Below are 18,028 nucleotides of genomic sequence, written 5' to 3'. Positions count from 1 at the left end.
ATTGGAGGTTTCTGTGTTAAGATCGACGCTAAAACGAAAATACTTCAGACTCAGGATTCGACATCAAAATTTGTTAAATAGGAACAAAGATTTTTTTAGATTCTTTTAGAAAAAGTTAGGTGTAAGAAATCTAAGATAGGTACGAGGAACTTATATGTTTTAATTTACAATTAAAGTTTGGTTCACTTTGTATACGACGATGTATGATGATACGAATCTAAAATTTCTGTCATACGAAAAAAGAAACTTTAATAAGTTTCTGGCAATTTCTGAGATTAATCTCTCTTTCTTAAAGTGTCCTAATACTTACGAACGGCAGCGTATATCGAAACCTGGCGGGACGTAATTAATGCTAGCGATCAAGAAGCTCTTCTGGGCACACGCAGCAATTCCACACACAAGCCTCGTCTCGAATTTCGTTGGCGTGGCCGGAATTCCCCGGCGCGTCATCTTTAATCCACGAAATCGTTTACGTCTAGGTAAGTACGTAGAAGGGAAGAGATACTCGGTCGCATTTTTCTCCCGGTCTTATCTGGAATCTTGGCGCCGGTAACCGCCACTAAGATGGAAGGTGAAGTACAACCTACACAACGAAAAAGAAGAAGCAAAGGAACAGAAAGAGGAAGAAGGAGATGAAGAAGAAGAAGAGAATCTCCTTATTCTCTTCTTCCTCTTCTTCCGTACTTGATACAGAAGAAACGGGGATCCTAGACAAGAAATTACTCGCTCGAAAGACGACAGAAGAGAAGAGAGAAAAGGGGGTGGCAGAGTAACGGTGGTACAGTGAATCGCGGCTTCTATAAAAATTACCCTCAGGCCTGTGGCGAGGCGGGCGTTGTGGATTGGATTGAACGTATCCATCTTTCCTCACGGGAACTGTCCACGCGAACCGTCTCCCAGCGAGCGCGCCATTTAATAACGATTCCTTTGTTGAGACGCGAGCCACGATTACGACCGCCACCATCCAACCATTGCCATCGCGGGACCCATCCTACGAGAAGCATCGGCAAGGGGTAATGAGAAGCTAGCCCGAGGGATCTAGACAACCGCAGCCGATCCTTTGCGCTATAGCTTCGGCAAGAAACGGAGGATTGGTATACTAAATCACGCTACCGAGTAGCCTTCATGGAAATAGGCCGTGTATGGATCGGTCTGTGTTATTAGTGGGATTTGGGAATGGAGAATAGAAAGGAACGTTTTGGAGTTTGAGGTCAGGCGAGGTTTGCTTCGTTGGAACAGTTGACGTATTGCTTTAGACGTTGCAGTTTTGGGATATACACACAGTAGTTTGCGGATATTTATGCAAATTTGTATTTTCTCGTACCTTTTTAATTTTCAGTTTGATGAGATTATTAATACAGAGTGTATCCTGTGTCATTTGCGGAGATCGAATAAAAAATTATAACTGGTTTTTCCGATCACGCTAACAACTTTAATTCCATCAATTGCAACAGATATCTGCGTATATTCATGCAACGCGAGATCACTGATTTCAACGACGAGCAACGACAAAAACAAATCAATAAACCGTAAAAAGCGAATTTCCTCGAACTTTCGACGACTATCTTTGATTACGTGATTCCGCGTCGTGTTGAAATCGGTCCTTGATCGGTAATTCCCACTCCCACATCGACGAAACCGTGCTCTTCAATCTAGAATCAGGCGTATTCGGGCCGATAAGATTTTCGTGGTCTGAGGATCGTCTGATGGAGCCACGCCTGCCTCTCACGCCGCTCATTACTCACGTCCAGAGGAAGGAGACGAGGAAGAAGAAAAAAAAAGGAGGACGTCTGCCATCTCCTACGTCTTTTCTCCCTCGTGCTAGATCACCTCTATGAATCTTATCCGAGCTGCGGGTTTCTTCTCGTTAGATCTCGCCAATCAGATCTATACACCAATCGAGGATGCGTTTTGTGGTTCCTCGGCGGTGTTCGAACGCTTGCACCGAATAAAATACTGATCAGGCTGATGGTACCACTGTTAAAGTAATGGTTATGGGACTTGGGGGTTTCAGTCTTTTGTCTGAATGTAGATGGGATAGTACACGATGCTCCATTTTTCTACGTTACACGTATTGTATCGGGATGTCACGATTGGTCGTCAAGGTTTGATCGTTTGAAGCCTTTGACGATGTGATAAAGTGATGAATTCTTCGAAGCAAACGATGAAAAATGGTTGAATTTCTAACTAAGTTGACTATCGTAAACTTGTTGATACACAGATATTAATGGATTGAGAATTTCTATGGAAATTCGTATTTTTATGGATAGACCTGAAGTAATGAAACCTGAATAGAAATCTCTTCCACTCCATAAATATTCTAACGAGACATTTACCTTCGACAAACTTTAAATTTAACCAATTAATTGGTAAATGTTATTTATTTCTGCACATTTAAATTTTTTATAAATTCAAACAAATCTACAATCTGGATATTATAATTATACCGTCATGAACTTTAATTTTAATAATGAATAAAAATAGTCCTCGAGATATCATTTCCATAAACTTTCAATGGATTACCATTGATTTCCAATCAAAACCAAATTACATTTTAAAATTAAATCAGATTTCACGCTGATATAATTTAATAATCTTTTCAACGTGTCGGACAAAGAATTAAGAGCACCTGTTGTCTTCGCGATCACTCTTCACCGTAGTATTGGAAGATGATCGACATTCGAATCCATTATCTTGCTGTCACGTCAAATCAAATCATAGATTTTCTGTCATGCGGCTGTATTTCACGAACCGCGGATGCTGCTAAAAAATAATGACACGCACGGAAAAAGTCGTACAAGAAGAACTGAATTTTCATCATTTTGGATCTTGTTGATATCATATCCCGTAAATTCATAAAAATTCATCAAAATTTTTAATGCTCCTTATTTTAATAACTAATCACCTTTGAATATTCAGTATTAATTTGAACATTATCTGATTAAACTACATTTATTCGAGCACTTACCATAGAAAATTCTTATGAACGTATTATGTGTATTATATGAAAATTTTTGCTTCGTTTCCGCTGTAATGTCGTGATCGTATTTGTAAAATTTCGAAACAATCTGGATAGATACGTTTTTGTTCATAAGTATTAGTCCATTTTTCGATTCCATACAAAATATGATAATTCGTTTAAGTCATCAAGCAACTGATTAATCGATCACAATTTTACTTGCGAACATAAGCGAATATATTAATGTTGATGCCATCACTGATATTCTGCCGGTGAACGCGATCCATAAAAACGATAACTATATAAAAGGTTGTATACGTTAGTGATTTAGCCTAGCGTGAAATGAATCGAATGGTTGGTAATTTCACGTTGCTACCTGGAACGGATTGTTTTTTCTTCCGCCCTAGTTGCTGAAACGGGAAATTGCTGAAAACACTAGGATATTGTGAAATGTATCGAATAAAATATGAGCATGTACAACCGTGAAATACTCAGCACCGGCTTTCACGAACAACGGCTGTAGTATTTCTCTTGCACTCCCTCGATTACATGCGTCTTTGCATTCTACCATCATTAGAAATGATGTATAACCATGGAATAAACTGAATTTTTAGGTTGTGTAACGAGTTCATTCGGATTTCTTGAGAAGCACGAAAAAGAAAAATCAAATTTATTTATGCAAATTATTGTAATTAAATTCTTATTTATTTATTGAGAAATTATATTCAGTTGACGATGTCGGAGTATGTTTTATGCATTTTATTCTAGCGGATTAAGCAGTGGATTTAATCTAAGTGGATTAAGCTAATCTTTTACTTCATCGCGACAAAACTTTTGACCTTCTGTTGAAAAATTGTATTTCTACGTTCTTTGAATCATTAACAAATTTTTCACATATTGAGATAATTGATATTCTAATAATAGCAGTAATTTAAATTCTTTGTAAAAGCGGACTAAGCACATAGGTATAACTAGCTCTTAATTTTTCGTCGTTCCGATAAAATGAGAAATTGTGAACATTTTTTACGTAACCGACGTCAAGTACAAAAAACGCGTAATTTCAACTGCTCATATGGAATAAATTTTAATAATTATATTACGTGTAATATAATTTAACTTGCTTGAATCTCTCTCGCGCCACGTTGCGAAGAAATTCATTTATTTTTACATTTTTATTCACGATTCTCGTACGTGGCAATATTTCTTTATTCGTATATTTCTTTTTGTAAGGATTTCCATTTTCATGTACCTATTTCCTTGTTTCGTTCAAAATGCGCTGCTCTCGCGTACGATAAATGTTATTGTTGTAAACAATGAATTCAATAAATAAATTTCGAGAATGGAACTGTCAAAAGCATAAATAATATTTCACCATATTTTTTAAATAAATGAATTCTTTTAAAAGCTGCTGAAAATAACCAATTCGCAAATTATCCTTTTAAACTTCGTAGTTAATCTCTTAATTTTAAGAGTTTGGTTTTTTTATCCGTTTAAAAACTACTTCATTCGCAGATTTCATAAAAACGTTCATTTCTAAATATTAAGATATCCTACGTATTAATCTTAATATTTACTTCAATGTGAAATAATTCTTGTGAAGATTTTAATTATTCGCTAATAATAATTCAGGTATTGCCACGTCAAATTGCAACTTCAAACAAACGACATTTCATCCATACGCTACAGTCTAATTAATTTGACAAAAGAATCCATACAATCGCATTGATTAAACAGGAAATAAAAATTATAATTCAATAATGTATTCAATAAATTCGCGGAATTGAATTCATTGGAATTAATAATTGAAAAAGGAACGATTCATCGATCGTTTCGCGCGATTCTGCGATTACGATGCCATCGATCACGATCCGAGGCGTTTGGAAAGGAATTACTTGGTGGAATCTCATCGATAAAAGTTATACGCTTAATTTGAGAAGCGTAGGAATTACGGTAGCCGGATAATCAACAGTTGGTATAAATTATAGCGAGATTCAGTTAAAAAAAGAAAAAAGGAAGCAATCTAACGTCAGGAAGAATGAGGAACGTGCAATGGCAGGAAAGTATTGCTTCTGACCATATCGGTGAATCTCAGGTGAGCCCGGAATAACCTTTACTATTCCCTTAGGTTATCGATCTCCACGGGCTCGTTCCACTTTATTTTATAAACCTTATTTAGGATTAATGACGCGGGAAGGAGATACCGCCATGGATCGATAGTATCCAAGAGCCGGTTCGTTAAAGCCAGATATTTATTTCGCTGACGAACAGTTATTCCTCCTTATGAATCGTTTCTACGACGTTTGTGTGCCGGCAACAAGCGATAAAATCGAGGACTGTTCTTATTATTTTTTAATTCGTTCCGATCGTGCCTCCGCCTTATCCTTTCATTTATGCATAGCTAGGGAAGGAACTGCTCGAGAACAGGAAAATCGATTTAAGAATCAACTTCCAGCTCTTACGTCATACAAGAAATCGATCTGTAAGCACTAATGCGGTTTAATAATTGAACTGTGATACAGGTTCTTTCGTCGTGTAATTTAGCGAGTTCGATTCTAGCAGCGAAAGAATACGTAATTATTAATTTGAAAATGTTACGGAAGGTATGTTGTTTTAGATTGCCATAATCTTGAAAAAATATTCGTGTAATTTAAGGTATTATATAAGGTATCATAAGATACAGAAAGAGGATATTATGACGAATATCTTAGAAAAGTTTTACTACGACAGAAAATTTAAAAAAATTGTCAATTAAAAAAAATTAGAATATATTAGAAAATTTGTCAATAAGAATCTTATGTTTTACTGATAAAATATACAATTATACAAATGAAGCATATGTAAATTATATGCATCAATTACAAGATGTTTTTGATTGCTCGTTTGTTTTGTATCAAATAAATTATTATGAATTAAGAGATTATACTAATAATTCTAGATATTGCTGCAGTTAATCAGTGCTTCAATACAGCTTTCTCATGTGTTTAACCTCGGACTCACCAGCATATGAAACATTAGAAGGATAGCACATCGGTACGCCTGTCTAGTTCGGCAATGACTGACTCGATCGCGATAATCCATTAACGGACTTTCGCTTCCTCTAATTTCATCGTCCTAACGGATATTTCGGCTTTCAAATCATTACACACCATGCCATTATTAATCTTCATGCGCAACAAACTTACAACAACCTTGTGAAATCTTTTCACCGGTGCACGAAAAATATACAAAGTTCATTTTAAAGTGACATTTCTTTGAAATTTTTTAACAATTTAGTGTATCGATACCACCCATTTAACTTTGCCGCATCGTTAATTATTAACCACATTAGAGAAGAAGAGATTTATTATAAATCATATGTATTCAGTGTTGAGAGAAGTAAGAATAAGAATATGAAATTAAATTGTATATGAAACTAAATCGACGCACCATGTGCGTCAGTAGAAGTATGCCTGGCATTTGGCAATGTTATTATTTTAGATATCGATGATTCTTTCAAATCTGGAACAATGTAACAAAGGAGTGGTTGAAAAAGTATATTAAAAGATGTTGAATATTACTTTAATTAGATGTACGATATTTTGAAGAATCTAGGTACAATTAAAACTTTGATATACACCGACTTAATGTAAACGATAGTTGTGGATGAGCTTATTGGACGACTATTAGGTAAATACGTTTGTTTCGTAAAATGGTGTAATTGTTGCGATCTAACTTAAAAGTTGCACGATATCGAATATTCCCGTGTCTTATCAGCCGATCAACGATTTCTACGTGCACGTCTAGCCGGCTGCAAATCGAAGTTATCGCGAGGACGAAGAAAATGTCGCTTTTAATATCCTCGTATCTCTTCAATCAGAACTGTTGGGCGTCCCGCAGGGAAACACAGCTCTGCCCTTTCCTTACCGAATGAACTATGCTTTCCAGAGGAACTTTGTTTCCCGCGATAACATTCCGAAGTCAAAGGGTTCTCTGTCTCTTTGCCCGATAACGATCGCCCTTCCCCCCCTCTTCGCCGCCACCTATACCCTTCCTGCTCCTTATCTCGCTGCGATTCACGACCTGGATTGAAGAATATAAGCGCGAGTATCGCGTGAGTCTTTGATTTCGTTACGCCGGCCATCAGATACGCGGTTCAACATCACGCGGGCAACCTTCAGTTTCTCGTTGTGAAAATGTTTCCGTTTGAATAGTCAGTCACGATTAAATTAATATCAACGTGGGAATCAAACGCATAAAATCATGAGAATGAAAAATTCGTCTTGGAGGAATGGGAAATATATTAGGTTGTCCGAAAAGTGTTTTTCTTTTACAGACACGTCTTTTACAACGATGCATCTTTATACAAACATGAAACCTAATCTGTCGAGCGTTGTTATCTTTATTTTGATAGAACAAAATGGATCATACGTAATTCGATAAAATAATATAAAACGGAAGATCTTGTGCATCCATTATTTCCTTATAAAACGAAAGAAACTTTTTGGACGACCTGATACTTTTTCTAAAGAATCTGGTTATGCATTAACGTTGCGCGATAATGAAGTTTCATATTTTCAATGTAAATCTTCTCAGCATTGAATATACGTGACTTGTAGCGAATTTCTTCTTCTTTAATATGGTTATTAAGTAACGATGGTACAAAATTAAATGAATGGTTATTGATGCGCCAACTTCAAACCTTAAAGAAACGACACATAAATATTTGATTGTTTATATCTTCTGGAAGAATTATTTTTCTTTTCCCGACCGTTTTGTTTGCTTTTCGTATATTGCATTTTTTGCAAATAATTTCCACTCGTTGAGCAGTTATATTTGTTCCTTGTATATTCGAATAGACGGGGACTCGCTTTTTAAATTGATTCTTTGCAGTATTTTGATCTTGAGAGATAGGTTCAAAGGACGCGTATTCATTTCTGCTTTCACGAATAGCTTCAGAACGAAGTGGGTTGAATATTCAGCTCGTGATGTTTAAGTGTCCGAGTAAGTTTGCATCTCTTTGATATTATTGAATTTTGAAAAGTCTTTGAAATCTTGATCCAACTACATATAAATAAAAATAAAAAGATAGAGAAAAACGAAGAACGTATGAAAATTAATAAATCAGATATTATTACAATCGATACTAATTATTTCGTAATTAATTCGTTTGAACAATGAGAAGAAATTTATTGATGTATGGTAATGAAACAGGCTGACATTAAAGCAAAGCAAATGGAGAGGATCAATGATTGTAACTGTCACTATTGTTCTGGCTTTCAAATGCGATGCATTATTTCCAGGCAGTCGTGCTTTCGTGCATGATTTCGTTGTCAGCATCAATCTAATGTAACATGCCCCGTTGAAGTTCGTGACGGGAATTACATTTGTCATACAATCATCGTTCTTCGCCATTTGTAAGACTGGCAATTCTTCCGTGTTTATTTCTTCTTTATCATTCTTTACATGTTTAGCAAGTTTATATCTTCAGAATTGAATTTTTATTTAGATATAACGTTTTTCGTTAACTGAAAAATGAAATAAATTTGTGATAAAGAATTATCTTCTATTAATTATTGATAATAAGAACAGGTTCTCATTTGGATGATTCTTCAGAGCAATTTTTACGGCAAACACATACATTTGTCTTTTAGGTAATTAACTACTTGTTACGGGCAAGAGAGTTAAAAAATTATGATTAAACAAAAAACTATTTCTGGAAATAGAATTGAATGTAAAGTATAAAAAAGAAAATATGTGAAACTGATGTTATAGTGAATTTAAATTTTCTGTCAGTTATACAAAAAGCTTTAAGTTTCGAAAGTTAACATCACTTTCTCTAAATATCCTAATACTTACGAACGAAAGTGTATAATACGTGTCACGATCCCGATTTCCGCGAAAGCACTCGAAGCTGTCTGATGGTTGTCATCACGGTGAAACGCGGATTTCGCGTTGCCTTAGTTATTACTATACGTATTGTAATCCAACGCGTTTCGTTTTCCCAAAATCGTACGAAGGTTCTCGTTCAACGCTGTTCTGACTAAGCAAATTCGCAAAGCGACCGCATTATGATATTCCTGTGCTCGCGAGAACTCTAGGCTGGAAGGCGATGTACAAGAACCAGAGATGTGACACTCGTCTTATTAGCGGCGCAAGATGTCCTCATTATCGCGACTGACGGTGATGACGATGCAGCCATGAATTCCGAAGCGTTTCGTTGATGAGACATAAGAAAGAGAACTGGCGCAGAAGAGATCATAAAGCTGACGCGAAAAGAATCACGCGGATTCGTTAGAGCGAAGTTTCTCTTTCTTGCCTTTGCCGAGGACCTGGACATTCTTGAATGCGCGATACTCATTCGCGGAATTCGCGTGTTCCTACTCGGGTTTCTTAATTGCAGAACTAACGACGTGACTATGGATATTCGTATCCGAGGTTTGTTCAAAAGCAAATGCTATGCACAGAATGGAAATTTGAGAAAAAAACATATGTAATATCTAGTAATATACGTAGTATTAAAATATTATAAATGTAAATCATTGCAAGTAAAACTTAATTACAGTTAATAATAAATAACTAAGCGTGAAAATGAAGTAATTACCAACAATACGGTAAAGCTATGCTCTGATATGTAATCAATCTTCATGCGTAATTACGTTATAAACAACAAAATGCAAGACCTGTACTTTACGATATTGTATTTGACAGCTGTTCGAATTTCCCGTATTACACTCCAGAAAGATTGAATTTAAGAAAGAAAAGGAGATTTCTGGTTGATATGGAAAGTTGTCGATAAATGTTCAATCTGAAAGCTAGATCGACAGAACGTAGGTAGAATATGTGAAGTTTGAAACAAATGGGTGGCGTAATTGGACGAGCACAAGGGAAAAATACCATTTTTCAGTTCTATATAGGGTGGTTTAAAAATCAGATCCCACGGTTTTTCAAGTACTTCCGATAGTCGAACAAAAGTTAATCAGCTTTCGATCGAGTTCAAATTGCAGTCCAATGAATTAAAAAAAAAAGAAAGCTTTACTTCGATGAAAAGTCAAGGTCACCTTTGTCTCTTTAAATGGAATAATACATTTTTTTGTGTAATATATTTTTTAATTTTCTACAAGCGGTATTAAGATACTTGAGTGGGAAGATGATTAGTTTAAGAGATATTTTAGCTTTAATGTTGTAGAACTTATGGTGTGAAAGACGAAGAAAGATGCATAATACTTTTTGCTTTTATGTTTTCCTTAGATAGAAAGCTGATTAACTTTTGTTCGAAACATCTTTTATCCGTCTATCGAAAGTGTCTGAAAAATCTTGAGGGTAATTATTAGATCGCCTTGTAAACCTTAATATATTCTTCAGCTTAGTTCAATGAAAATGAAAATTAAATTGAAAATTAAGATTAAATTCAATTTCGTTGTTTTATTTGATCAATTTAGATTAATTCTGTCTCATAACAGATAGAAAATTTCATCTTTTCATTAGATTTTCATTTCTATTTCAGAGCCTTTAAATATATCATAATGCAATTAGTTTATTCTATAATTTTATTCTATTTCTACAATATAACCGTGCTGTGTAAATTTTGCCTTATGAAGTGTTGAAACAGGAAGGGTTGATCGGGTCAAGTGTCTGTAAACTTGACCTTAAATCAGTTTCGAAGTATCATTGAAGGAAAGAAGAGTAGTTGTGCTTGACGGGACAATACGATGCTGGTAATTCGATCCCTTGAACACCCTACGCGTATTTCTCCCTTCACCTTTCCACTTCTCACCTTGAGATCTTTAAGGAATTTTTCTATAAAATGCAGTACTTTGGCTCAATAAAGTGATTAATAATTAAATTATTAGTAATCAATTAAAATTATTATTAGCTCTCACGTTCGAAATAATATGAATTAATCTGTTATTGAATTATTGAGTCGCAAAAAATCTTCTAACAAGATCGTTCTCTCGATAGAAAGAGACGCGGTAAAAGAAATAATACACTTAATAATACGCTTGTAAATCGATCTTATTAAGATATATACACGTTTGAATCGAACAGATCGTCTAAAAACCAGCACAGTTCTCGTTATCGTATAAATATGCGAGTGTCTACGTTCAGGGAGCATCAATATGTATGTAAGCCGACGTTGGTCGGGGCTTCGTCGTCCGGCTTAAAGCAAGAGGGTAGCCTCTTCTTCCCAGCGATAAGAATTAGGAACAGAGCAGGGAATATCATAATACTCGTAAGCCGTGGGACATATTAAGAGGATCATATCGTTCGTGTCCAAGATCCCGTAAGACGTTTCAGTTTGATCCGAAAGGCGAGAAGGTTGCTCGTCTCACCTGGAGAATCTTGACAGTGGGTGTAGGTAAGTAGAATGGCGATACGGCTGTCCAGCTGACGGCTCGTCGCTCGTAATGCGATAAAAGGTGTCGCGTCTATTTCCAGCCTATCTTTAGCTAACAGTTGCTCGATTAAAATCCTTCGCGTGCCTTCATTTATTTCTTTATTTGGAGTTTCCTTTTACTTTTAGATTGCTTGGAATTATTTGTAGCTTTAGTTTAGTTGGAATTACTCGTAGTTTTATCTTATTTAGAATTCTTTTAAATTAGATTTAAGTTAATCGATATAATGGTAATCGGTACAATGGCATAATCTATGTTTTTTTAGCACAAAATTTTATTAGTCATATTTGGAATTATTTATAATGTTATCTTATTTAGAATTATTTTAGGTGGGTAACTAATTGATATAATAATTGGTAGAATAGAATCTATGCAATTTCGAGTATATATACAGGCTTCAGAATTTTATATAGTTATTCAATTTTACTATATCACCTGTATATAATATATCTAATTACCGTTCCATTCAATTTCCATCGCTTGTAGCGTTTCTCATGCAAAACACTGTTCAAAAATTCATAGACTCAATCGAACGAACGAAGGGTTAGAAAAGAATTCCTTAAAAAAAAAAGGAACATTCCCATGCATGAATTAAGCTCACCCTAAGAAACCGGATCACCGTATTAGAGCCACGAATGTTTCCACTTGGTGTTTGACTTTCTTCTCTATAGCTAATTTGAATATGCAAACGAGCATCCTTTAAGGTTAATTACAAGCCAAAAAAATGAAATGTTGTGAAATGGTTTTAAAATATCAGGCCATCTTATGATGAGCATGTTTGAAACGTGGGTTTCTATTATTTTCTTTTAGCTCCGGTTTACTCAGAGGAAGAAAAGGATAGCTGGCCATCCATCATCGTTAGCATTTCGTTCAACGATAGTCGGTCGAGCGGAAGTTGCCGCTGACTTTGAGAGCTGTGTAAACTAGGTGAACAAATAAACCCGTTTTATGCCCGTCCAATAACACCATCGTCTTCACTGCCCCGCGTATATATGCATACAAGTGTACGTCTATTTAAGATTGCTACGTAAAATTGATGAAATTGATTCGACAGGTTAAATTATTCTGTCGATTATTCTTAATATTGTTTGTGAAAAATGTCAATAACACAGTCATTTTACATTGTTATACACCTCCAACGAGTTCATTCGATTTTCTCTTTTCATAGTACTTTATGTTAACAAATAATTTTCATGCAATATTTGCCTTTTGTTTCAAATTTGTCCAATATATTAGGTTGTCCGAAAAGTGCTTTTCTTTTACAGACACGTCTTTTACAACGATGCATCTTTATACAAACGTGAAACCGAATCTGTCGAACGTTGTGATCTTTACCTTGATAGAACAAAATGGATCATACGTAATTCGATGAGATAATATAAAACGGAAAATCTTGTGCATCCATTATTTCTTTATAAAACGAAAGAAACTTTTCGGACGACCTAATACATAATCATGACAATCACATCTCGTTGCAGTGCAAACGAAATTACAAAGTATTTTATACGGCGTACGTAATATATGTAGATAAAAGTTTTGAAATACTTTCGTGAGCCACTGTAGCACCATACATATCCAACATAATCGGGAACGACCCATATTTCCCCGCCGCAATGCGTCAACTTCCCTGCGATTCCGCTTCGTACCTTCATTTTTCATTCTTGCACCGTGATCTCGGTGTCCAAATTCACCTTCCGTGTCATCGAGAGCATATACTATTCCACCGGCGTCATCCACATGCTCATGCGAGCCACTCGAGGAAATTCCTTCAGGAACCGATGAAAGGTGCGGATCAACGGTGTTAGAATGACAAACAGTCACCGATGCTCCTGTAATAGACTGAACGTGTGGCGTCTTTTCTGTCTTTCTCGAACTTCTTCCAATGGATTGGTTTATTGCTTGGATCAAGTGTATCTATCAGATTGTCAGTGGAATTGATAGTATCCGAGTATTAGGTTCGTGTATATATCATACGTTCTATACTATGAAACTTTAACTTCTGGTAGTTTATTTAAAATATTATACATTTAATCGAAGCAATTTTTACATCGACCAATGTACTCTTTGTTATTGATCAATGTATTTCAGATTTATAAGAGTCGTCAATTTTAGAATTCGAATAGTCAATATTCAAAGGCGACATTAATTGACGATTTATTTTAATGTTGTGTATACGAAATCTTTTTATAGTTTTATTACAGTTTACGAATCCTTCTTTTAGTGTAAAGTAATTCTTGAAGATCTTAATAATTTGCTGGTGATAATTTCGATATCGGAGCCGTTATAGAGGAAATTTAAGTTTCAAAGAAATGACATTTCACAATACACCTATCAAATGATTAATAATTTGCACAAACAAAGACGCATCTAACGCACTACTTATATATACTATATATTTCCATTCTTAAAAGTGGATTCTCTTCTTTTCTTAATTCGATAGCCAGAGATAGTATCTCTTTGTGTTTGTCCCCACGAGTGACACGTACGCGTTGCATTGGAGACGAGGTGAACGGTCGCGTATATCCGTACGCAGAATATGCCGGAGAAACGTGAAATCCACTCGAGAAAATGCGAAGCCTCGACACGTTAAAAATGAATGTGCCATCACGCTTCTGCGGCAGAGAGAAGAATGAAGACTAGCCAGTATAGCAGACGAAAGAAAGAAATAAAGAAAGAAAGAAAGAAAGAACGAAGATGGTGCGTTTTATAAGAAGAGGCAACCCGTTTCTCGACAGCTCACGGGCACGAAGAACTCTCAGAGGCGTCAGGACAACGATGCCTGGTGACCGATTAGAAGGAGAAGCGCTTGAAAATCCTCGGATGGAACCGGTCTGAGAAGATTCAAGGCCCTCGAGATGCTGCATTGTGTTCGGTCAACGTTGGTCAGCCACTTTGCTGTCTTACGATTCCCTCCAGAATGTAAACACACCGAGCAGCTTGAAAAGACCGCAACCTACTCGAAATAGAATCAGTCAAAGGCTGACACTTCCCGCCGGAGGAATACCAATTAGCTGCTGGAAGTTCGTTCTGCTAACAAGCGTGATGCTCTCTTGACGTTCTTTGCCGACACTCTCGGACCACCTACCGCGAAAGTAACGCAAGGCGATACAAAGTCAAACTGTTTCTAGGTACAAGAGACGTTTGTTAAATTTTCTTAATCTTAGGAATGGTTTACGTAAGTTTGTGACTACGCTATCGTTCATATGTTAGCACACTTTTTACTCATATATAACATACGATTATAACGTTGAATACGTGAATTTTATTCAATTCTTCTCGATTCTATGATCCTAATTCTGCGTTGCGTAAGTTTCAAATCTGATAATAATTGTTAAAAGGTTTAATAAGTTTCTAAACATTTCTGAGGTTAAACGCACTTTCTCTAAGTCTGCTAATACTGATGAACGGAAGCATATGTATATTATGCGACCTCGGGTGCGCCATCCGTCTCGGTAAGCTGTCGTCGTAATCACCCCTATCCTTCCTGTTCCCGTTCCTACGAAACATTTCGTTACGGCTGTCGTTTGCATCGCGACGTGAAAGGAGCCGACGTTTAAAGGAAGTCTCCGGTGTATCGATCGGCCTGTTGTTGGTCGTTACAGGTGCACGTTTGTCAAACATGTGTCAAGCCGAGCGGTAGACGAGCGGCACGCATGAATGGAACAGGTAAAATTTCCTGGGATCGATGCCGGGGAAGAATGATTTGTGTGTAGAAGGGCGCAGCAGGAAGTTTCGTCTATGTTTGAACGAGATACGTAATTGATAAGATATATATAGACTATCATACGTTTGAGATATTGTAATTAAGCTGAGGATATTTCTGCAAATTCGTATTTTTATGGACGTAATTAAAAAAGTAAGAGAAATGCTTACACATCTAAGTAGATACTTGTTGTACCTGATAAATATTATTGCGAGTATTATACTTTGGATATTTTACATATTTTTACATTCTGTCTATATTTTGTGAACCTTTGCGTCTTCAAATTTCCGATAAATGCGTTAGGAACCGCACAACAATGAGATTGGTTCCAGCAATTCTTTTGGAATAAAATTTTCCGAATTTTTTGTTTTATGTTCATAAATGTGTTTTATGATAAAACATTGTTTTAGTTTTTTTTTATAAAGCAGATAATAATTCTATAAGTATATGTACATTATTGTGATTGACTGTAGATGATCGCTATGTGATAGTAGAATGCGAACCATGAAATGTTCCAAATCTAATTCTATTCTCCCGAATAAAATAATTAAATAGCGTGCAAATGCAACATGATAAATATAAAATCCAATGAGTTCCATTTGAACTTTCCGTATCAGAACAGCGACATTAACAATTTACCGCTGATTAGATAATTGATTTAGTAATATTTGTAAATCGAGGTTAGCATTAATTCGGATTAAAAATATTTAATATTTTATGCTCTATGTTTTATGTAAATCTATCGAGAAACAGTTTTTAGCATCAAATTAAGATCAATATTTTCACGACACGTTACAATAATTCGAGCAAATACGATTTGAATTTAATTAAGTATCATTCAGATATAAATGATGAAGAATTTTATATAAGGAATAATAAAAGCAAAATCCAATATTTATCACAAAAGTACAAATTTGTGCGCATTCACGCGGAATTGACGTATACAATACTTGTATAACATGGAAGAATATATAGAATATTCGAAATAGAGTGCGCATACTTATTATAATTTCAAAATGCTTTGAAATAATAACTTCTCTATTTATGGAGTCTCTACTTTTTAATTCTGTCTTCTGATTTGTATTAAAAATAAATTATATTATATTTATAATTGGAAAAATAAAAATTAACATATCTGAAATTGATTCGATTTTATTAATATCCAATTTCATAATTCTAAAAATAATTAAAGAATGATTCGTTTAACGAATTAATAGATAAAACAAACACCTAATTTCTATTTCCTTAATGGAATGTCTAAAACTATGCGTAAAAATTTCCGATTTTTTTATTACAAATGAAACGTAATACAAATTTAACTTTGTCAATAAGTTACGTAAGAGCGTTGACAACCGTGACGTTGTACAAAAATGCATGTTCGCGCATTATCTCAATAGATTGGTTATGTATTACTAGGCTATGCACTAATTTGTCAGTACTTTGTGTCAATGGCCTTTTGTTCAGGAAGACAGTCATAGGAGGCTCGTTAGATAGTAAATACTACTCGCTGCCATTATGTAACAGACTGGTAGCCGAAATTCAGCTGATATAAAACGAAGTTAGCAAATATCGTATAGATAAAGTAGGTGATAAAGTTTCGCAGATATCAAGGTGTATTTTAATGACACGAACTACTGGTCTTTTACCACAAATAAATTAATTTTTTTTTACACAAGAAGTGAAAAAGTTAAATATTAATATATTTAGAAACACATAGACCATACTAGGAAAGATGTACGCAATAATTTAGTAATTAATGATATTAGTGAGTTGATAAGAAAAAGCAGGGAGTTTCTTTATTTCTCTATTGTCAATGCATTATCAATGTTTTCTCTACAATTAAAAGGAGAAAGAAGTAGAAAACGTTGAAAGAATTTCACCGATTTTCGCAAAGAACAATATTTTATGTATCAAGGAGAAACAATTAAAATACAAAATAATATTTTCTATCCAGGGACCCACAATGTTTCCTAGTTTACACGAAAGAGGACTAAAAACAATCATTCTTCGTCGAAAAGAATGAAATTTACGATCTTGAAAGCGGACATAATAAAACTCAAGGACACCAATAATCTATAAATTGTACAATATATATCATTTGTTAAGAGTGAAATCTTTGCTTAGTGGGTAAATTATGTGTTCGGAGGATTTCATTGCTTTGACCTTGTTTTAGCTGGTGGCAACATCGTTCTTATTTAACGTCGGTTGCGATGTTTAAAGAAGTATCGACCGCTTAAAAGTTTTTATTGTGCGACATCAACCTGTTGAATGTTTCTACTATATACGTTACATTTCCACCGCATTCTCTATGAATCTAGTGACATTAGCGATTCCTATCAGCGGATAATTCGTCATAAGTATCGAATAAACATGCACGTGTCGTGGGAATTTCAATTGCAGACACGTTTAACTTCCTGAAAGCAATCAGATTTATGATGTCAGATTAGTCGTGTTAATAACTGTAATTCATAGAATTATTTTCTGTATTTTATGATTAAATATGAAGAGAAATGGATACTATTTTGGGAAGTAACAGCTTTATTCGTAATTCGTCAAATTTAGAAAAGATATACGTTTATTAGTCTAATCAAAGTCGTTCTAATTAAATTTTTTTAGATGCGTTATAACTTCCTCCTCGAGCAAAAAAATGAAATAAAAAAGAAACAATTTCTTAATATTATGTTTCTACCATCTCGTCACACATTTATTGCCATCAATTGGCAATTTCAAAGTATTTTATTATATGCGTTTGGAAAAATCGTGCATTTAATTTGCTTACTAATATAAAACTTGGGCAATTTTTAAAAATAATCTATGATGTATTCCTTTTCTGATAAACGAGATGATTTTTCTTGTATACATACGTGAAAAAATCTTTTCCTTCACAATGTCAGAAGTATACGACTACATTATCATTTATCCATAAAACTTTCTACTTCTCTTCGATGAAACTTCCACTGTGACTTCTAAAGTTCCATTGCTATACATACATCT

The 18,028-nt window shown here is 35.0% G+C and overlaps 1 protein-coding gene across 7 annotated transcripts in view; it reads right to left on the bottom strand.

Moving 5' to 3' along the window:
• The window catches only part of LOC117206289 (teneurin-m), a 652,575-nt gene that overhangs the window by 498,711 nt on the left and 135,836 nt on the right, over positions 1-18,028 (bottom strand). The window lies entirely within an intron of this gene.

The sequence above is a fragment of the Bombus bifarius genome, unplaced genomic scaffold (genome assembly GCF_011952205.1).
Source record: "Bombus bifarius isolate JDL3187 unplaced genomic scaffold, Bbif_JDL3187 scf7180000008000, whole genome shotgun sequence".
NCBI classification, from domain to species: domain Eukaryota; kingdom Metazoa; phylum Arthropoda; class Insecta; order Hymenoptera; family Apidae; genus Bombus; species Bombus bifarius.
This window is presented reverse-complemented; position numbering and strand designations above follow the sequence as displayed.